The sequence below is a fragment of the Prinia subflava genome, chromosome 2 (genome assembly GCF_021018805.1).
Source record: "Prinia subflava isolate CZ2003 ecotype Zambia chromosome 2, Cam_Psub_1.2, whole genome shotgun sequence".
NCBI classification, from domain to species: domain Eukaryota; kingdom Metazoa; phylum Chordata; class Aves; order Passeriformes; family Cisticolidae; genus Prinia; species Prinia subflava.
In genome coordinates this window covers 79,733,928-79,756,211 of record NC_086248.1, presented here as the reverse complement: position 1 = coordinate 79,756,211, position 22,284 = coordinate 79,733,928, and the positions used below count along the sequence as shown (strand labels likewise).

The following is a 22,284-nucleotide window of genomic DNA, read 5'->3' as shown; positions in this document are numbered from 1 at the left end:
CAAGGGATTTGTCTGCTGCCCTCTCTCAGGGTATAGTGTAATGATGAAGTGACCCATCCTTACAGTGTCAGTGTGTGCATGAGTTATTCCTGCATGCGGTACATGCAGCTGCTTGCTGTCATTGCTTATCTACTTCGTGGTCTTGGATGTTGAGTTGGATCAGAATGGAGCCATTGCATTAATAAGGTGCATCTATCTAGAAATAACCCTTTTCGCTTTGTTGCCCACTGAAGTGAGGGCGTTTAATGTGCCCTGGTTACTATCTTACCTTTTTCTAACATTGTAAGTGTTGTACAAGGCACGCATAAAACAACTGAAGGTCTGCTTCATTAGAGCTCTAGGCATGCATACTGTGCAGCTTTGCATAAAACAAATAAAGACTTTTTCCTAGACTTTAGATAAGTGATTTTTCATATGAAGAAAATGTGTCGTATGCATTTTTCTTTCTTCTGTAAAAGATACTCTGATAAACTTTGGAAAAACAAAAGGCTTAAGTATAGCCTACTCAAAAGGTTTTGGTGCAAATGAACACTCTAGAACAATTTGTTCTACCATTGATTAGCAGCTCGTATTTCTGAAGTTGGAGACCTCAATGAGGACCCAAGCAGCACGGTGCTGGTGGTCAGACCTGTGTATCTTGAAAAGCCAAAACACTCAATTACAAGTAATGCACTTCACTGTGAAACTTGGCCTGAGTGCAGACTGGAGAACTGGCCTCTCAGTGGTACGATAAGAGTGGAGCTTAATCACGCTGCTGTATCAATGTATGTCCTGCTGTTGGCATCCCTCCCTGGGGAAGAGGGATGAGGCCACAGGTAGCTGGGCAGCCATCCTGCCTCCAGTGTTTAATATCATGGGCCAACATGAGCATAAATAAACCACAGCATGACTAACCTCTCTACCTAACATTGACTCATGTTGTATTTCGATAGACTGAAAATGTCTCCATGCCTAAGCCATTTCATTTTCTCAACCTGTATGTTACTGATGATGGTCCACCTCTTAAGAATCCTCCAGTATTCATTTAAGACCATAAAGCAAGTCCTTGTTTTAGGTTTGTTTGCTTTTGGGTAGTGCTTAACTAGCCTAGGTAGAAAAAATAGAATTCCTAGATTTTAAACTCAAAACTCTGTTGCTTCTCTTCTTCTGGCCATTTTAATTTTTCAAGTGATACAGTGAGGCTTGCTATTATAAACTGGGTTCATAATGGCATCTAACAGGGAGTGTGAGAAAAGTATAAGAAGAGCAGTTCTGTGAAGTATTGTAGGTTTCCTAAAGCAGTAAGTTAATATTTTGCTGTGAATATTTTAATCTTTTTTGTTGTTGTTTGTTTGTTTTTTCAAGTGGGGAGTATGTCACCTAAAAACTTACTCAGCCAAGGCTTTGAGAAGGCCCTTCTCTCCCTTTGCCAATACTGTAATGGGACTGTATAAAAAAGAAGGGCCCTGCTTTGTGCCTCCTTACTATGTGTCATAATAACTGTGAGATAAGAGTTTCATTTCAGCTTCCCTAGAAATATGTGTTTATTTTTTTGTTTTTTGGGGTTTTTTTTAAAGCAAGCAGCGTTTAACAGACACAAAATAATGGTTGGTGTGGAAACAAATTGTTTCCTCCCCTTGCATTCTTTTGAGAGCCTCATAGTTCCAATGAAAAATTATCGTCAGAATTACATTTTTTTCCGTCCCTAAAATTAACGGATCCTTTTGCCTGCCTGCCACCTGAGAGAAGTAGCCAAAAGCATCTTCAAGTGCGCGTATGAATTGAATTCTGCCTGGAGTAGCTGCCACACCCGTGGTTATTTACGTAAGGTGAAGAGCACAAGTGGTCACACTGACTTCCATGGCACCGCTCACAAGGGTAGAGTTACTGTGTGTGTGTAAGTGGGGAGGGGAGCAGGGGGGCTGCGTTCAGAACTAAAGAAAAAGGAAGGCAGCAAATTCCGTATGGTTTGCTGTGTGAGAAGTTACAAAACCTCTTCTTAACTTGTCCATCTCTGAGAAACCTATTACTGTAATCAGTTGCAGGGCTGCGAGGGGAAATCGGTCAGGCCTTCTAAGATAAAGACGAAAATAGCACATTCAAATATATTTTAAGAAAGGCAACTCTTCCTTCAGAGAGTAGGTCTGAACCTGGTTCAAAGAACAATAGCAACAACTTTATTGGGTTGTTTTTTTTGTCTTTAATAACTCTTTGCTTGAAACCAAACAAATTTAAGGGATTCACTGAAATTACTTCTGAGCAGCATGCGTTTAGGCACCAAGTTAACTTATGGTGCTTGTGGGAGTATCTCCTGTTAGATCTGAAATGCCAAGAATGGGCTCCTGCACCATCATCTTCTTGCTGTGCCGCTGTATGTCCAGGCTGGCCAGGAGGACAAAGTGGGTGGACACAGTCAGCCAGCAAGTCACATTGACACTGGTTCTTGTTGGGTGTTGGTTTCTGCAGGCAGAAGGAAGAGTGTTTTGATAGCAGTTTCTTTTCTCTCTTTTTGGCTTGCCTCTGTCACTCTGTGATGGTGGGGATCACCTGAGCCTGCTCAAAACAGCATCAGAAAAAACCCCCAAACCATTGATTTGTATGGGGAAAAACTGGAAAATGTGCTCAAGTTACAACCTAATGCCACAGAAACTTGAAGAAAGATACATCATTTATATTACCTTCTTCTTGAGAGGATAATGGTTTGGGGAACTGAGGACATGCTCTTAAATATATGCCCTATTACTGTGTAATTGTGTTTGGTTTTTTTTTATTTTAAGTTTAAACTCTTTGCATTAGAGTGGGGGTGTTGCAGGGTTTTGGAGTAGTCCTGTAGCGCTAGGTATATTTTGAGGTTCTGAGTGAAATGAGTCTTGTGGTTTCAGCTTACCCTGTAACAAAGAGTAATGTGTCGCACACAAACAGCCCACCTAAGTTTTTATAACTGACTGATGATTTGCTCTGGAAAGACCCAAAATCCTGATATGAGGCAGATTCAAAAGGTAGTTGATTTTTTCTTTTTAGTTTGTCATTCTCCAACTTACAGTTTAAATTTTGTTAGAATTTCAGACGAATCGCTTCTCTTTGGCTTCCCATCCGCTGCTCAGGTGGGCTGTTGTCACTTCCCAGGCACTTGGTGACAATGCCGAGTTTCCATACCCCACCAATGTCTAAAGCAGCCATCCTGGGTCTTGCCACAAATTTTCTCCTGTCTGTTTAGTTCAGCAAGAAAATGGTTTCTGTCTTTCCCCTCCCTCTCCTCATCAACTGCTCATGGTAAGATTTTTTTATAGAGCCCGCATTGTGATATGTCCTTGAATTGCAGAGCTGCAAGGTTTTGTTTTCATTTGCCATTTTTTCTCTTCATGTTTAAAGTTCATTGCAACTATAGCAAAGCAGGATTGTTGTAGATGGTCTTTTTTGATTCCTTCCTCCCTCCCACCCCCCACTTTGTCAAAATTCTCATATTCAGTAAAAGGAAAAACTCAGACTTGGGTACTGCAACTTACTTCACCTAACCCTGGAGTGTAAAGACTGCAAAAATGCAGACTGGGGAAGGATTGCCCCAGCAAAACAGGTAGGTGTAAGTTAAATGTTAAATTATCAGCACCTCCTTTTTAAAAGATTCCTGATGGTAAGGTTTTTGTTCATGCCATCTGTCTAGAACAGGGCTTACCAGGACTCTTAAAGGACAGGGGCCATTTGAGGTGCAGAATTTATATCAGGTACTTTCTTTTTAAGGGAATGTCAATTCCTAAATAATTTCAGCATCAGACTGTGCAGAAAAAGTACCCAGCCTGCGAAGCAAGTGTAAAATTTGAGAATGGCTGAAGTTCTCCCTTTAAAAAAAGTAAAATAAATAAGTTTCGTCTTAATTCTCCACTCCCTCTTCTTCTCCCCCTTCCTTCCCCCCCCGCCCCCCCAAATTTTCATTGATGGGGAAGTTTCATTTCCTTTATTTATATATTTTTAGTATGTGTGTTTGGGGGGGCATGAGGGTGGATAGGAAGGAAGTCTGTGTTCTAGTTTTTATATTTAAAACTGAAAAATAGCTAATGCCGGTGTGTTTAGAAGTGACTTTAAATATATTCTCCCCAGTAAATCGAAAATTCTGCTGGTGAATAGTGAATAGTGAATATTATTAGGGCATTGAGGGGTTTCACAACCCTTCTGTGTGGGTGAGGGTCCTGTGAGTTCCAGTTGTACTAGCAGGAAAGTGTTTTTCCCAGTACTGTCATGTTTCACATGCTGAATCAGAACTAGAAGTGCATTTTCCTGGAAGGATCTCTATTTACACTTGGAGGGTTATGCCAATTAAAGCCACATTAGGCTTTTTTAAAATTTATTTTTAATTCCACACTTGACCTACATAGTAACTTCTTTCATTTTCTTAACAGAGCACCCACTACAATCCTGGAATGTCAGTAAGGTAAACCTGCTGTCCTGTGGCTCTAATGCATATGGGTACTCTTGCAAGAGCATGATCTTAAGTGGGTCCTCATGAAATGAATGCTGGTAGAGGTTTGCATAACTTGAAATAGCCCTCTGTTCTCCAGGCAGAATTGAATACAGTTTACTGGGGAGCAGGAAATACATTATGAAGTATGTTGTCTATTTTTTCCTCAAAAGAGATCCGATGTACTTTAATTCTGAATACAACTTTTAAATACTGCAGGTTAGGAAATACTGTATTGCAAATCTGTGAAAGTTTGGAGACATGAGATGATTGTAATACACATTTTGATCAGAGACTAAAAGTTATGGACTTTTTTGGACAGTGCAGCAGTTCATGAAGAAGAAGGAGGTAAATGGGGTTTCTTTGGCAAATGTCTGTAGCTGCTGGGGGTTGGAGCAGGAGTGTAGCTGGCAGTGCTGCCTTCTGGACTTGTACCACTTCATTCTGCTGCTACCTTTCTGTCTCTTTCTGCTGGTGGAGATGTCCTAGTGGAAGATCTTGTTTGTACCAGGAAAAGACAACCCTTACTAGTAAACAGTGCTGTTGTATTTTGTAAGCAGATTTGCTACCTATTTGCTCTTCGTGTGACATTAAAATTGGCATTGTTAGCAACAGTAGTGTATAAATAAAAAAATGGACACTGATCAGACTTTACATGGTTTGTAAGTATGAATACTTGGAAGACCCTACATAGCTAAACTGAACTTTCTTTTCCCGAAAATATAGGCTGCCTTGAAATAAAGCCTTGAAATATTTAGGCTATTGACTTAAAGTTTTGTAAACATCTCAGTTGCTTCTTTTTTGGTCTGCCTCTTTTATATTGTGTTTTATCCTGAGCGTGGAAGTTGGGTTTACCTTGCAGAGAGATGGTGGTGTTTGATTTGGCTCCTTGCTGCTCTCAGAGAGGAGAGGGCTGCATGGTGCACTCTTTTGAGAGGCTGAAATCGTCTTCAGTGTCTCCTAGACCACAGTGGGCCTTGAAATAACCCTGAGCTCTGTGGCCATTACCAAAGCTGAGCTGGAGCCTGTAGTCACCTGAACAAGTACATGCCACGTATAGCTCAATGCTGAAAGCAGCAGTTTTGTTGCTGCTTGTGCACCTAGTAGTTTTGGAGGGAAATGTGTGGAAGCAGTTCAGATATTAACTCACTGGCATTATTTTGGGGTTTTTTTGTTAGCTTTCAAAAGCTTATATTCAGTGTTGCAGGGGAGCTCTTATAGATCTTGATGAAACAGAAGAAATGGTTAATGTTCAGCCACACCGTCTGGTGCAGGTCTGCAGTAGCACTGATGCTTTGACCTACCATGCAGTTCAAATTCAAGCAAAGGTCTCCCATGTGGTTGCTTGCATGTGTCCTCCTATCTCTGTTTTGTATCTGTAATTTCAGTGTATGCTTCCAGAATGATTTTTTATTCATTTCCAATCATTCTTCAAAGATAACTGGCAAAAACCATCGGGCTGGTTGTGATTTTACAGCAGTAGAAGGTAGACAACTTTGATCTTGTTAAATTAATTTTCTTCATGTGTGGGCTGAGTGTGTAGTGAGCTGATTTAGTTTTTATTGATCACTGTAAAAACGTGAATTCAGCATCAGAGCAGTGATAATAAACAAGTACTTGCAGTGATATTCTAATGAGTTCCTGGCAAAAATAAGGCAGAAAACCATTCAGAGACTGACATGCTTTAGCGGTGAGATGCTGAACCAGGATACTTTATTTAAAAGGGTTGAGTAAAGCTGTTTGAAGTTCTAACTCTCTCTGGCAACACACTTGCTTCGAGCAGGAGCATGCCAAATGGGGCAAGATGCAGTCTTCACAGAGGCATTTGAGTGTCAGAAATGGCCTTCTTGCCTCTGTCCAGAAGGGCTTTCACCCTCCTGATTGCACCAGGGTAAGACAGGTTGTAGGAACCAAGTATCTGCTCTTCAGGAGGTGTCTCTGAGCACAAGCAGTGGAGCACTAATGACCTTTCTGTCCCCATCCGCAGGGATGCCCTGCAAGCCATCACCATGTGTTTCAATAAGTCTGCATGGCAAAGCGTCAGGTACCGAGCTGGGGAGTGGAGAGAGGTTTCTAAATTAGCAGGAAATTTATGTCTGGAGAAATGAGATTTGTATTCATAACTACGTTAAACACTTATTTCTGAATATTGTAGTGTCACATCTCCATTTAAGATGGCAGTAACTCCCCTAAGCCAAAATATTTGCAGAAGTATGGGCAGGCAAATTCTGTCTCATTCTTCCATTGATGCTGTGTTTCGAAGACTTGAAGAGGCTTCTCAGTTGTGATGGTGAACAGTGATTCTCCATTTTTTGTTTGTCAGTGAAGCTTGTTTTATGCTGTCAGAGTTCAGTAAATTGGTATGTGAGCAGCGTGGATCACAATGAAAAATATTGCTGCTGTCTGTATAAGTTTGATAAAATCAGAAAATGAGAGGCAAAATTTTTCTTAAGTGAAGAAAAGAGGTTTTTTTAGGACTGAAATTTTGAAAGATATGGTTTATAATGAACTTTAATACTTTTCTAAAGTTGTTGCTATTATAATGAAAGAGCATGAATAAGAGAATATGCCTTGCAGGTAAAACAAAAAAAGATTTCACCGTTTATATACTTGAAAACCAAAGATGCATTGCAGAGGATAAATTTTACTGTTCCTATATTGCTTGTAGTAAAAAGTTAGTCTTTGAAGTTGAAAACAGCTTTAGATTTAAAGAAATAATACACCTGAAAAGGGAGGTGCACAGAAAAAAAACCATTGGATTAAGATGTTTTTTAATGAAAAGAATGTAAGTTAAGCCAAATGTTGTTGCCTGCATAGTAAGGTGCTGCTTATTATGAGTGGGAATGATAAAATAAAATCTTAGCATACTTTTATTTCAACGATTTCCAACTTTCAGAAGTTATAATCTGGATGTTGCATGCACATACATAAATGATAGACTAATACCACAGAATTACTTTAATTTATTGAAAGGAGCTGTACTTTGATGCTGGAAGTCTGTCAGCATATGATCCTTAGGCTAACTACTTGATCGTTAGTTAAAGTAGGGGTTCATTAAAATAACATGGGCTCATCTGGTTTTAAAGGCCACCTCTCAGCCAGTAGGCGATGGTCCAAAACTAATAAGGTTGCAGTGCAGACATTATATGGCAGTGGCACAGAGATTACTACATAAAGCTGGCTGGTGGGAAGGCTTCCGTCGGATTGCGTGCTCAGGGTTGGACCAGATTTTTCAATTTTTAGTCATCTGTAGCAAGGCCTGCTCCTGTTATAGTTGGTTCAACTACCTGTGTGACTGTTTCAAAGAAGGTGCAAGGTTGGGTCTGCATATGACTACAGCTCTTGTTGTAATTATTTTACTCTGTAATAATTGTATTCTTCCAGTTGAAGTATCACAATTACAGAGTGGAAGATGGGTTCAGTTGTAAGGAAAATCCTTACATTTAAGCCCTGTGCTATCCTTAGCATCAATGGCTTTTTAAATTTTTTTTTTCTCAGGTAGAACTTTTACTTTCAGGTTATTTCTGGAAAATCCGTACTGCTAATTATGTAAATCACAAGAAACGAAAAAAGAGAACAAAAGAGTGGGGCACCTTAGTTTAGGCTTCAGCAAATGCAAAGTCATATGTGACCATTACAGCTATCTAGAATATGTACCTGCGTTGTTCTGCTACTGCTTTTGTTACCAGGAAAACTTCAACTGGGCATTTCTCAGAGGCTTTGTACGTTATGTTACATATTTGCCAAATGTGGGAACCGGGAAGTTTTTCCAGGAGCAGGGTCAGCTTGTGCCCCCTGGAGAGTCCTTCCCTGCAGGGCTCCTTCCTTGCATACACAGAAGTTTCTTGCTGAAAGAAAATGTAGGGCTTTCTTTTTTTGGTCTGTTTGTTTTTATGCTGTTGTCTAGGCAAGCGTACGTTTTCTTAGGGCAATCCTTTACAAGAGCAGCAATTTTTCATACCTGCACCTTCTGCCTTTTCAGGCAGTGAGAAGCTCTCCTTGAATGGAGGAAAGGCAGATTTCAGACCTGCCTGCTGATCAGAGAGAGAGGAGAATGGAAGAAGTGGTGTTTGAGTGAATGAACAAACTTTCAAGCTGACTCAGTGATACATGTACAGGGTACGCTGTAAGGATTAGTCACCAACTTACAGTAAATCTGTGTGGTGCTTGGTGGGGATGTGTCTCTGTGGAGCTGCGCTTAGCAAGCTTTGTAGACTGAGAATGCAGGTAAATGTTATTTCCACAGTATTTTCCCAGTGAACAACAACAAAATGCAGTGAAACTCAAAGACTTGTAAATTACTAAGCTAAAGGCAAAAAAAAAAAATCTTTTGGCTATCTCATGGTGCTGCTATCTTCATCTGTGAAACTAGTAGGAAAATGAATAAATTATGCAACAACCTTTTTTTTTACTATTTAGAAACCTGTGCTTACATGTTATTGGTACTGTTCTACCTTGTTCTGTGCAGGTTGGTTTTATCTCAGGTTGTTTTTCTTTCAGTAGGTAGGTTTCAAGCTGCATTTGTGTAAAACACCGATTTACATGATGGCAGCAGAATAACAATTACAGGGAAGGATATTCATCTGTTGAAAACACTATTTTCATTTGCCAAACAGAAATTTCAAGAAAATTACCCTCCAGGTTGAATTTTCTTATAAGTGTTCTCAAGTTCTGAAATTATTTACTGGCATAATAGGTAAGCACAGCACTTACAGCAGAGTTTCTATTAAGAAGTTACTTTTTGGGGGGAAAAAGTGGGGAGTTTCATTTTTAAAAAGTTATTCTTTTTAAAAATGGTAAAATTATTCAGCAGCATTTCCTGAATTACCCAAATTCAGTAAGTTTAATTTTTTTGTACTTTCAGATTGTTCTTTTAGCAATTTCTTCTTTTTGGCGGAAGGTTTTTTTGTTTGTTTGGGGGTTTTTTGGTTAATTTAGCTGAGCATCTTTCATAATTCTAAGCTGCCCTTTCTCTCTGATCTTCTGACCTGTTTTGCTTGGCTTGTTAATCTTTCCTTAGAGAATAGTTAATTTCAGCCATAATTGTACCAAAAAATTCTTTAGAGCTGTAAGAGCAAGATTTTTAAATATACATATATATACCTTGTTAAAAATTACTTCCTCCAAAATAAAACACCCAAACCAAACATCTTGCTGAAGAGTGAGAAGCAGACTGTGCTGGCACGGCTGGGTGGGACAGTGTTGAGGGTGCGTGCCTGTACAAGTGGTTTGGCTCACTGCTCTCCCAGCGAGCTGATCCTGTCGAAGGCTTTGAGTCCTCTGAAGAGCAGGAGCGAGGGCTGAAAGCATTATTAACTTTTGGGGTTATCTCACGCTGTTTATTTGAAATAGAAGCCAAACATTTTACATATCTCTGTATCTTGGATCTGAAAAAAAGAGATTTTTTTTTTCTTTTTTTTTTTTTTCACTAGCCTATGTGTGGAAATGACATCACAGCTTACATCAGCCATGCTAAATTCAGAGGTTTTTTCTCCTCCCTTTTGGGTTATTAACTGAGCATTAGCTCTGTGCTGCGAGTCTTCCTTTGCTGACTGTGGCACATCGATAAGTTCATCGTAAATGTTCTGAATTTTGTGCGATGAGGAGAAACGAAGATCTGGTATAAAGCCTTTTGAAAGTGCTGGGAACGTAGCTGGTTTCCTTGCTGTGTGTGCAGCCAGACTGAGTGCCCCCCTGGGATCCTCACTGCAGCAGAAGCAACCAAAGGACGGCACTGTGCCTTTTGGCACTTCTGGTGACCAGGTCAGGAATTTGCTGTGGCACATTGTTGGGTAGCTTATGTCCCCACAGCCCTGCAGGTCAAAACCTGCCCTTGTGAGACTGGGTAGGTTTTGAACTAAAGCTCTCAGGTTGTGGCTGAATGTCCCATGTTCAAAGCAGAGCTCCTTGACAGGGAGTAGAGCTCCTCATCTCTACCAGAAATCCCCAGGCTTTGGAGCTGCCCTTCTGGGGTTGACGTAGGGCTACAGCTGTGGCGAAGTGTGAAATGGAGGCATGGGGGTTTCCTGTCAGAGCCTGAGGACCTGGGAGGAGGGAAACAGAAATCAAATTAAAGTTGACATTTTGAAAAGTTGATTGCTGTGTTTTTTAATCATAAAGCAATTTTTAAAGTAAGTCACTTCCCAGAGGAAAAATGAATACATTAGGAAAAGGGAGAAATGTGATGTTGAATTTGTGCATTTGAGTGCAGTACACTTGGTAGCTAGCTAGTGGTGGTACGAATGTGCACAGAGACAAAGCAAAAAGACAACTATTGTTCTAACACTCCTGCTAGATTTCCTGCAATAATGTCCTATATGTAGAGCATTTTAATTTATTTTTACTATTTTGGGAGGGCTGAGACTGTGGGGATGGGACTCATCCCAATAACTTTAAAAAAAACCCCAAAACCATGGCGAAACAATTTCATCTGGCACTTCAATGGATGTGGAGAGATTTCCCTTCTTGCTGTGTGTCCCAACCAGGAGCCCTCTGCCCTGGGAGAAAGGCAAAGAGGCCTCCAGGGTACCTCCAGCAGGAAGACTTGCAGGAACAGCTTTGGACTGGGCTCACTGCATGCGAAAGTTACCGATATCCATTCACACATATTTTTTTATGTCTCTTTTTCTGCCGTAGTCGAGAGCAAGGGGATGCAGGGGGAAGGGCTGAGGGCTGTGCTGGGAGGGCACGTGTTGGTGTAACCCCGCGTGTTTGAGCGGTCAGTGCTCGCACACGCCATGGAGCTGGTGCAGTCACTTGTCTCTCTTAGAGCTTGCGAGGAGCGCTTCATTGCTGCAGTTATTTGTATAGCCATATGCTAGTTTTTTTCCTTGCATATGTTCTCTGATAATTGTCAGTAGCAGGTGCCTACGAGCCAAGGCGGAGCGGTATTTAAAAATCAGATGCTTAATGGGATTAAAGAATTGTGTGAGTTAAGCACCAGCAAAAAGACCAGGTTGAAAGCATTGGCCTCTGAAGGTCGTGTTCCTCACAGAGTAACAGCGTGGTTGGTAGCAGTGCTGGTCTTTCAGCTCCACCATCCATTTGGAGAGATGTGACCTTCCAGAAGTAGTCAGGAGGTCTACTTTTGGGCCTTTATATGTGGTTTGGCTAAATCAGGGAAAACACAAAGTCCCTTTCGATGCATGTACCAGCCCCTAGAAACAGAACTGGACATGTGTTGCATCCCTGCTTGGTGACTTGGGTGGTATGGGGCTGGTTAGAGATGTGACATGAAATCTCTAGTCTGGCAGACTCCCACTCTTTGAACCTGCCTTTCCCCCTGTGTTTGTCAAGCAACTCAAGCTGTTCAGGTTGCATAGCTGGTTCCTGTTACATTGCATGTTTGTGCTTTGGGTTCCCATGGATCATTGCTGTGATAGTAATTGCTGATGTTGCATCTAGTTCCATTATCTGAGAAACAACCACCAAGAGGAGGATCTGGGGAGACTTGTAGTCACTCTGGACTTGGAATGATGCTGCTGTGTTCGCTGAAAACCGTTTTGGGGCATTGCATGACCAGAATCCCCCAGAATCCATGTGATATTACTGTGACATAATCTTCACATCTCCGTAAATAGCTCTCTGAATTACCACTCCTTCTGTGTTTCAGTTGGGGGGAACTTAGAGCTGGGTGTAACAGATGTCTAGGTGACCAACAAGTCAGAAGTATCTTGTATTTCAAAGTATCAGGAAAGACATAATGCCCCTAACATTCTTTTGTGGGGGGATTGTTGGTTTGGGTTTTTTTTCCCTTCATTTCTGGTAAAGAACTAGTAAAATATAGAGCACATATGGAAATGGCAGACGTTGTTGGGTTTTTGATTTTTTTTGTTGTCCTTGTTTCTAAAATTAAGCACACAGGAGTTTGTGAGATCTTGCAAAGAATTTAAATCATATTGCACAGTCATGTGTTCAAGGAATCTTTTTAATCTAGTCACATATAGTGAACAGATCCAGATTTTAAAAAATACATTGCAGTAAGGAGAGATAAACTGAACAGGATGAAGACAAAAGGCTGCTAAATATTTTTAACTGTACTTACCTAGTTTAGTTTGCTGCCAATATTCTGTTTCCTTTTTGTTTGGTTGTCCTTCATGTTCTTCCTATGTAAGAAAGAAACCTGTGGTATGAGCTGTTCTGCTTATCCTTCACATAATGTTGGCAACTGAGAATTGGATCACACGACTTAAAGTAGGTCTGTCTCTGTGTCAGAAAACTAACAGTTCCTCCTTCCTGTGGGTGGGCATCCATGCACAGGGGTAGTAAGTTTTTATTCTGCCACAGTGTTTTTCTGTAGTATGCTTCCGAGCTGGATTGGAGGAGGAGTGATCTTGCAGCTTGACCACAAGTGCACTTGGCAGTGCTCACATGGGCAGAGCCGCTTGCAGAATTTGGGTCAGCGGGACAGTGTCCTGGTGAGCTGTCAGGCACAGGACCCTCTAGCTGTGTTAACTTACCCTCATTCTTGCTACATATACCATAAAACTTCCTTGGATGTTTTTCCTGCTGCATCTGCAGAACATCAACCTTGGACTACTGCAAAACCTTTGAAATAATTTTGGTGGCAAATCCTACACCACTTCAGAGCATGAGCAACTCAAGTCAGGCATACTGAAGTCAAGTTTAGGCGTTGTAACCAAAGAGATGTACAGCACACGATACAACTGTACGTGACATTTTTTACTTGTTTCTCATGGTAAATTTAATGAGGAAGTCTTGGCAGACACATATATATACACACATGCACAAGGCAGATCTGAAAGAAGTGAATACAGGCGTATATGCATTGTGTTTTAATTGTTTTCTCTTGGGGGTTTTGTTATTGTTGTCCCTTTCACAAACTGTGAACCTGTAATTTTTCGTGTGCTGTTCTTTGGCCCTCTCTGCCAGAGAGGCTCAATCTATCATGTTAAAAGAAATCAATAAAAAGTCTAGAGGTTTATTTATAAAGTAGAGCATAGAGAGAGGCTGCAAAAATTCCATTAAAATGGCAGTTTAGCACTAGCTACATCTCCTTGGGATTAAACTCCAATATTTTAAACTATTAAAATTGTTACAAGAGTGCTTTTAAAGTACCACAAATCACAGTAAAGCTTTCTAGTTGAAACTTGCCTTTATATAGTGCACTAGAGTTTAGCTTATATATGTTTTTGGAGTGTCTGATGCTGCCCTCAAACACCATTTCAGCATCCATTTTAGAGCTTTATTGCAGTTAATAATCTTACAGGTTTATCTTCAAAGAGAAATACGTGAATGTAAGAAGTCAGAATTTATTTTCCTTCAGAAATATGAGCGTATATATGTCTTTGTACAGATGCAACTCTGAGCAAATTAATTATTTCTGAGAAGTCTATAGGCTTCTAATGTAATTCATCAGGATTGCATGGCTTGGCATGTGCTACTTGGTTACAGGAACCTATAAATTCCAGCAGCTGTGGGCTATTTTATGACATAGCAGTTTTCACCAGTGATGTGATGGTCATCTACTCTGTGTTTTCTATCCAAAGAAATAAATGTCTCCGTGTGCTCATAAATATGATGCTGGAAAGTTTATGGGATAGTGTCTGTAGCTGAACTGCTCAAATATCAGAAGTTGTGTTCTGAAATGCAAGCTTTGCCTCAGCAAAGCATGTTTTTGATTTTTTTTTTTAATAGTTGAAGAAGATTGATCTTGAAACTGTCGAGTTTAAAATGCAAATGATGCTGTATAGTTTTGTGTTGTACCATCTTCTGTCTTGGGATAAAATTGTTTCTAGTGGAAATGCCCTTTATTTACTTCCAAAAATACCCAGAAAAAAATGGTGAACTCTTATTTGGGCCAAAAGTAGGCTTCTCCTTCTCCAGAAGACACAGTGCAGGCTGTTGGAGAGTATGGCTCTTGGTAGGGGCTGCGGGAGCAGGCTACGTAAATGAACATGGCAGAAGACAAATGCGAAACTCCAACTGGCAAAACATTTGTGTGTGGTAAAAATATGCACCCTGTCACACAGTCATGTCCATAAATACAACTCAGTAACCCAGTTCATCGTCCCTGCATTGTTCATCAATTTTTGCTTTTCTTACTGACCCACAGCCTAGTTCTGGCTTACTTCTTGCTGTTGATTGTGAACATTGACCTCTTTGCTTGCTATGTGGAGTAATGATCCCAGCAAGCTTTAAAACAGCAAAGGTATTAACACTGCCCTTTCACTGTTAATTAACATCTGAAGTTTCAGAAAAAAAGGCTGTGTATTTTCTGTGTGGTGGAGATGCTAAAAGGAAACCACTAAAGCTTACTTTTCTAAGCACAGACAGCTAAAATCTTTTCTGTAAGGTGCTTCTCAGTGCAGAAAAGGAAAGCCTCTAGTTGTGTTATACAGCCCTGAGCAGAAGTGATAGTTAGCGTCTCTGCTTTTGAAAAAAAAAAAAGCAAGTATGTTAATGAGGATAAAGCAGAGGAGCATCATTCAGGAAAATGGAGTTTCCTGTGCAGTCTGAAGCCAGCAGCCCACTGAAACTGGGATTGCAGGTGGGTTAGTTCGGTTCGGCCAAATTGTGTTTGCTGCCAGCTAAGGCTGGTATCCCAACTCTGCTCTGCTGTTGGGGGGGCTCCTCCTCCTTCCTCTTCCTCCCCCTGGGTTTGCTCAGGCATGCTGTCTCCCTCACCTCTTGGTGCTGGGCAGTGCTGCTGTGCCCAGATCTGCACCAAACACTGATGTAAGGAGGGGAGTCCAGTGAGAGGTATGGGAAGAGGCAAGTGAGAGAAGGCAGCACAGCCCAAAGTGTTAAGCTGCAGCCTTTGGAAGGCATTTGTGAGGTCAGTGTGCTGCAGTGGTGTGGAGGCTGCCTGAAATCATTTAGGAAGTATGATGTCCTTGAAGAGAAATTAAGGTCTTCTGTCACTGTGCCATGCTCACAGAGCTGTTGTGGCTCTGACTCTCTGGCTACGTCCCTGTAGGCAGAGCAGCCGGTCATCAAGCTTTGAACATCAGTTCAGGCCACTAGTTTCCATTTCTCCCCTTCCTCGAGTGCTGGACATGTCCTCAGCCTAGCAGGATGTTTGTCTCCTTGTCTCCAACACTGACCTTTGCAGACCACAGTAAAACAGTCTTGATGGGGCATTGGTGGTTGTCACTGCTATCCTTGAGGAGAATGGGCCTGCAAGGTGGACACTGAGCTGGCTGCGAGCAGATGGCACACACTTTGTGGAACAGGTTACATCTGTTGGACTGGATTGCTTCTGCTTCTGAAATTTCCTTGGGAAGAGCACTGCTTTTAGCCAGCTGCTTCTGGGGTGAGTCTGGTCATACAGTGGCATCTGGGTCATAGTCTTTGTGCTGGGGTTGAGGCGTCAGCCAGCTCCTGAAGGAAGCCCCCAGTCTGCCTAGGAAGATTTTCCTGTTAGAGCAGTTCGGGGCTCAGCGATGCCCTCCTTTCCCCAGCTGGGGGTGGGGGAGGGGAGTGGTGTGAAGCCATTTTTGTGGGTTTGCCATAGCGAGGAGGTGATGTGTTTTAGGATGTTGTGATGACCTTGCTGAGTCAAACAGCTGTCGTATAGCTGCTGGTGACTGGAAAGGATTGTCCTTCTGCAAGTGTGATCTTTTAGAAGTTTGAGGTCTGATTGTTGTTAGAGCGGCTCTCTTGAGACACTCAAGTCACTATTTAACCAAACTGGCAAAACTATGTGCCTTTGGCTTCAAGGATCTGTTGCTCTTACCCATCCTCAAGATGCTGTGGGAATAGCTGCAGTGGCCCTCCCCTGTGCGTGGGGTTGAGCCCACAGTAAGTGAGGGAGGACTCTCTCCGTTTCTCTAATGCTTATGGCAGAAGGGAGGAAGTGGTAGATACCAATCGTGCCCTCTCACACCGCCTTCCACATGCATCTTGCTGGTGGCCACCCAGGCTGTCCCCCAGAGATGCTGCCCTACCATGACTAATTTCCTGGCTTTTAATTTGAAAATGCAGTTATCAAAGTTGTGCCAAGTTCCAGCTTTTGTTGTATATGGAAACCTAGAAAGCATACTTCTGGGAAGAGGTATTGGAGATCAGTTGGGTATTTCTGGTCACTGGAAGATGGAAGGGGTTTAGTCGCTATTGAGGATTTGAACAATTTAACTGGTGTACCTTGATTGTAAAATCAAGACTAAGTGCATTGGAAGTAGCAGATGTAAAGTCTGTCAGGTACAAAGACTAATCAAGGCTGTGATTGTTAAAGATTTATACTGTCACTTGCAAGGCCATAAAAGCTGAATATGATTGGTGAGATAATCAACCTGTGTGATAAACAGGTTATCTATCTTCTGTTGTTTATACAAATACTTTTGTTTGTAGTATTTTGTGGACAGCAGTATTTAATGGCCATGCGTGCTAGACATAACTGTTCATTAAACTTCCTTGGGAAATATTTTAACTAATAGATGTACAAACATTTGAATCTAGTAAATTCTTTATGCATTGTTTTCTCAGCTACAAAAATGTTCCAGTTAAGGGAAATAACTTTTCTTAGTAAGTAAATACTACTTTTAAGGAGAACATTTCATATTTTCTTCTGTGTTTTTTCTTTGCGATATGTGTGTGTATTTTAAAGAAGAATGCTAAGTGAATAAAAATCCTTGCTTGAAGTATTGGTGAGTTGGTAATGCAAGGTCAGATATTCATATTACTTCTATGGCCACTTGTTTAAAAATCAATTCTAATATGCATTTCATGTATATGAACAACTACAGATGTTGTAAAATGCAAACTACAGAGTAGAATCACAGAAGTAAGCTTTAAATGTAGATGCACTGAATTAACTGCGATGTCTGGGAAAGCAAATTTAGAAAAACAGGTATTGAGATGGCTGTTTTCTTTATTTGAGCAATTCAACTGTCAGAAATTGTCTAGAAGGAAATTTTTATGGCTTGTACAGTTTCAATATCTGAATACAGTTTTTACCAGATTTTGCATTTATTGGCGGAGCTATAAATAAATGCAGAATAATTTTGCTGGCCTTCATGGAGTTTCTGCAGATCACTATCAGCCCAGCAGCTCTCAGGGTCTGGCCTCACTTCCTCCTTGGCTGGAAGAGCCAACCCAGTTGTTAAAAACTGTGACAAAACTAGCTGGGAATTAATCTTAGATATATTGGTTAAATAGGGGCTCTTTTGTTTTGTTTTTAATTAAAAGTTATCTTTTTCAGACAGACAGTTTCCTGGGGATGCTGGGAGAAATGGTTAACTAAACAGTTTCCCATTACCAGTCTTAGTCCCAGCATTTGTAAAAGCAAAATACAACCTCCCCCCTGCCCCAATCTCTGAGAAGCCCACCAGACAGACAGCCTTCACTCTCCAGGGGACACCCCAGCCTGAGCACCTCTGAGGGAAATGTGCACAAAAAAATCAGCAGTTTGGTAAATGAAATAAAGGGGAAAATAAAGTTCTCACTGTTTCAGTGTGGAAATCAAGAAATATCAGGGTTGGCTGTATGTCAGTCTAAAAATCAAAGTTAGGAAGTTCCTTGGATAATATGAACTCAGCTTTTTTTGCATAGAACTGCTTTTAGATTGCCTGGCTCTTTAGGAATTGGTTGATAAATTTTAATTTTAGCAAAAAATGAGTCAGCCAGTTACCTAAAATAACATTTTTGTTAATGCCTTGCCCCAGTGTAAAACATTTGAAGTTTTTAAAAAAACAAACCTACTTTTTTTTTCTGGATTTTTCATCTTTAAAATTGTCTCTATGATCTGAGGGCAAGCTGTGAAATGGTTGTGACATTCTGTATCTTGACTTCAGCCCTGTATCAAGACTCCACGGCAGGGAGTGCAATCATGCGATCAGCAGAGTAGTGCAACACGTCTTAATTGCTGCATACTCCATTGAGTCCCCTTCTGGGGCCTTTTCCTCATGGGGTTTGGCAGGATCAGGACCACGAATTAGCTTCTCCATACAGTGCTTGTGACCCTTGACTGAACAGGGTAAAGGCAAAAAAAAAGACACACTGTGTACTCATAGAGACATAGCAAATAAGAGGACAGTTCACCTTTTATTTTAGCTTCTGGAAGTGCACCTTTTATTGAATTGCTGTTAGGGGAGGCTTGGTGAGATGTAAAATGGACTTGTCCTGACTTCTTCCAGTGATCCCAGCACTGCAGTGCTGTGGTGCCTGTCCTGTGTTTCTTGTGTTAAGAAAAGTGAAGCAAGGCAGCAGGAAGCAAGGATGTAAACTTCTCAGAAGCAGCAGGAAAATAATGACATCACTGTTTTTTCAAACTTTGAGCAGTCTTAAAGTTCTAGAGCTGTTTTCATCATATTTATTCCATGAGGAAAATTGTGTATTTTTGATAGTGATAGCACTTGATGTGATCATATTCTTAACTTTTTACAGTGCTGGCATTTACAGACATGGCAACTGCTTTGAAATAGTGTTTCTTTTATGACAGACCTGATTAGTTGGGAGGGAATGGGAATTAGAAATTTTTATAACAAGTACTGGCAGTATCTCACGCCCCCCCTTTAAATATCTTCCGCTTTTATTTATTTTTATTTGAAGTCATTATGTGAGGTGTATGTTATTCACTGAAATAGAAGTACGAGGCAGTTGGAATTCAGCATTCTTGTGAAGTAATCTGTTTCAGCAAAAAAGGGCTGTGAAATTTTTAATAAAAAGGAAAGAAAAAAGTTCTGAAAGTTTCTGACTCTGGAAACCCACTTTTTTCTTCTGAAAATTTTACTTGTTGGTTTAATTCTTGGTTGTACTGCTTTTGAAAAAAGGGATGCTGAATGAATATCATGGGATAATACAGAAGCCTTTGTAGGATGTTCACTGACCTACCTAAGAAACCCAAGAGAGATAATTACAACCTTTGGTAGTCTACATGTAAATGCATTTTGCAAACAATTTTCCATGCAAAAAAATGCAAACCAGTTACATTGTGGAATCTGGACTGTAAAAGAGATGCCTATTTCAAGTAATTTTTGATGAGTTCCAGATTAAAGAAAAAATAAAATTATGCCATATTAAATCATTAGGCATCTTTACTGGAGTGTAAGGAAGATTTATGGTGCAATGAAATATTGCTGCAACCTAATTTAGAACTTGACAAATCTGGTTTTATAGGGTTGAATTATAAGGGATACCTCATTACTTGTGGAGAAAACTTATTTTATTGTTATTTTTGGCACCTTGGTCTTCTCTTTGGTTGGGCTGTGCTCTGTAGAAGCAGCTTTGGGCAAGATGTCTCCGCTGATCCTTTTTCAAGGGAGCTGTGCAGGATGAAGTCATAATTAAGGATCACATCCTGGCAGGCCTTTCTTACCACGTGTGGTTGCTGATTTCAGGTTAAATGCTTGCAGTCCTCACTGCTCCTCTTGGTCAGAAATGTAGTTTTTCCTAAAAGGACTGTATTTCTTAAAAGAATTGTATTTCATTATCAGATATTCCTTACTGATAGTGAATATCAGATACTGTATATACAGTATCAGTAGTTATAGAAAATTTAGCTACACCAAAATTACATGTGTGCTGCCTTTTTTTTAATCTTCTGTTCCTTTCTTCTGGCTGCAGGCTCCCTGATTGCACAAGGGTATGCTTTGAGCTTAATGTAAGAAGCAATTTATGTGGAGTGTGACCTGCATTATGCTTGCAGCAGTAAATAGAGAACATTATTTTAAAAAATCTTTTTTCAGTTTAGGAAGTCTGTGAAAAATTTGAGGTAGCAAATACTTCAATCCTCTCTGAAGACTGCTGACACTATTCTTACAATGCTGTTTACAGGTTCTCAGATGAGAAAAAACCCTGGAAACTAAGTTTATGCATTCAACTAAACCAAAGAGGAAATTTTGCTTGGAAATAGTATTTCTTCATAGCGTAATATAGAGTTTCTTGTGTGCATTGTTCTCCCCACTGCACTGACATGCAGAGAGGTTGATCTTAAGCAGATTGCACACACATGTAACTACAGCCATCCATGTGCACATACAGGAGCATGTGACAAAGGAAAACAAACCCACAGGCTTTGAGTTCAGACAGTAAATCTTTTGAGGACCTTTTCTCCTCATTTCTGTGAGAAAGGAGTCTCAGCTTCTCCTGATGCTGTGTGTTACCTGAGCCTGTGGCTCTACAAGTGTGCTTTGTGAGGTGGCGTGCCTGCCACACGGGAGGAGTAAGGCATTGCTGGATGGCTTATGTGGTCAGGTATAAGTAGCAGAGGAAGTGTTTACATTTAGGAGACTCTCCTATTGAATACTTAAATGACTTACTGCTAAGCACAGCTTCAAAAGTTTAAGGAGAGTCGCAGTTCGGTGTGTGTTGAATTTGCACTATGTTATGCACTTAGCTTCAACTATAAACCATTTGCTGGTTTTTAGTGGCTCTGATGTTTAGTCTTTGGCCCTCCCTGTCCCATTTAGACATTAGTAGCCAAGTGTTTTGCCTCTGTATGTAGCCTTAAGTTGCACTTTTTTCTGGTGTAGTCATCAGATCAAATTATTTATAAAATGAGAACATCCTTTTGGACTTCATGTGTAAACAGTCTCAAATATGTGCACAGGCAGAGAGATTCTTCTCTGTTTATCCACAGTTGAAGGCTAAACATTAATAAATGTTAACATTAAATAGTGGGGGTTTTTCCCCCCTCATTCTTCACTGAAATTTTCCCTTTAAGGTTCAGATTCTTTCTCTAGATTACCCAAAGAACTATCCCATTGCCCTTGATCAAGACACTGGTTGCAGTCTGTGCCTGCTACTGTGATTATTGTGAGCTGGACTAAGCAAGTGGTTCCTGCTAGACAGGTATTAATGTACTCAGAACCACGTCTGCAATGGTGGCACGTGTGTTTGAGGGTAGGATATACGGTCTTTAGGCAATATGGTGACTCCAGGACTCTTAATTCTGGAATTACCAGTGAGAACTGGACACATGCCACCAGCTCACCAGAGTACCATTTGAAATTTCCTTGGAGCCAAGTTGGTGTTGGGCTTGGTTTATTTCTAAGATATCTCAACAGGCAACAAATCTGTGGTATGGATTCGGGGCTGGTGGAGAGGGATTCTCAATAAAGATCAGAGGTGACTGATGACGTCTCAAATTGCTGCAGCAGAGAGACCCCTATTTTGCTGTCTCTGCTTCTTGAAAATGTTTTGCTGGAGATCTGGAAGGTGCCCATCCAAGAGGCTGCCTTCAGCTAGAAGAGGAGATGGAAAAGCGAGCTGTAAAACAGGGTTTGAGAAATGTGCATCTTGCATAGGTTTTAAAGGTACCTACTGCTGCTAGGGTAATTTCGTTTGTATGTTTGTTGCAGCTTTCTGACTTCTTTTTTTTTTTTTTTTTTTTTTTTGTCTATTTTAACAAAACTTGAAACATCCTCTTAGCCAATGACAGCAAGGTTTGCAAATCAAAACCAAATCTGAGCATAGCACTACACTTGAGTGAGCTGTGCTAATCTAAGACAAGCTTCTGTTTCCTGCTTGGAGCTTCTACCCCATGCTCTCGTTTGGCACATGCACAGCCCTGTGTGCTGACAGGCACCTTGGAGGCACAGATCAGTTAAAGAAGTGTCTGTGGTGGCAACTGCTCCAAGCTCGGTATTTCATGGGCTTATTGGCTACGTACTCGTGGTTAGGAAGCAGGTGTTTGGAGTCGTGTAGGCTGGAGAGAAGTCCTACATTTGTGAATTAACACTCACAATGGAGTGGTGTCCCATTCTTTTTGTGTTCTTATGATTAGACAAAAAGCTTAATCTGCCAATGAAAGCATTTCCCGTAAGAAGACAGAGTGCAAGCACTGTGTGAGCAGAATATTTCAGGCAGTGAATATGTTGAGCTGGTAGAGTCCTGCATAGCCCAGCGCTGCGGTTAGCATAGAAACAGCCCCTTAAAGACCCTGTGGTCTC

General features: G+C 40.8%; 1 protein-coding gene across 9 annotated transcripts in view; it reads left to right on the top strand.

The window, feature by feature from the left end:
* Positions 1-22,284, top strand: part of TRERF1 (transcriptional regulating factor 1) — a 98,168-nt gene that overhangs the window by 1,769 nt on the left and 74,115 nt on the right. The window lies entirely within an intron of this gene.